Here is an 892-nt window from a genome sequence, read left to right on the forward strand (position 1 = left end):
TGTAGTCCTTGATCTTCTTCAGCAAGTGCCTCAGTTTCAGCAAGCAGGGTTGTGTCATCTGCATAACGCAGGTTGTTGATGATTCTTCCACCAATCCTGATTCCACATTCCTCTTCGTATAGCCCAGCGTCTCGGATGATCTATTCTGCATACAGATTGAAAAGATATGGAGATTAATAGAGAGGTATAAAAAACACAGAAAAGTTGTCATTGAAGAGGACCTGAAAAACTGTGTAACACAAATTCTGTCACTCTTGAGATATTCCCTTGGTCCATGACTTTAAACTTCGGAGATCAAATCAGAAAACTTCCTGTAAAGTGAAATGAAAATAATAACATAGCGTTGTGGGAATAAGTGAAGACAACCAAGTCTGACATCAAACCTTTTTCTATATACTAAAGCAATTTAAATTCTTCTATTGGTTTTGTGTTGATTAGTAGAATTCTGATCCAGTGCATTAAAGAACAGGGCTTCCTAAATTCTATTCTTTACATGAGTAACATTATAGGTATTTTCTCCTGCAGAGACTCTAGTGGATTAAAGCCAGTATTAATACTGTTACTAGCAAATCACTTAACTATTGCAAAATTGAACTTATTCTACTCAATAGAATATTTGCTTGATGCATTTAATGGCTTCTAATGAAGGGATCGTGGCACTAGGGATATTGTAGCTAATGTTAGATGGATCTTGGCTGAAAGCAGAAAGTACCAGAGGAATGTCTATCTGTATGTCATTGACTATGCAAAGGCATTTGACTGTGTGGATCACAACAAACTGTGGCTGACTCGGAGAAGAATGGGAATCCAAGAACACTTGACTGTGCTTATGCTAAACCTATATTTGGACCAGGAGGCAGTTATCAGAGCAGAGCAAGGAACATGGCAGGGT

Source organism: Elephantulus edwardii, unplaced genomic scaffold (genome assembly GCF_000299155.1).
Source record: "Elephantulus edwardii isolate Elephantulus edwardi_28Jun2011 unplaced genomic scaffold, EleEdw1.0 scaffold00026, whole genome shotgun sequence".
Lineage (NCBI taxonomy): Eukaryota > Metazoa > Chordata > Mammalia > Macroscelidea > Macroscelididae > Elephantulus > Elephantulus edwardii.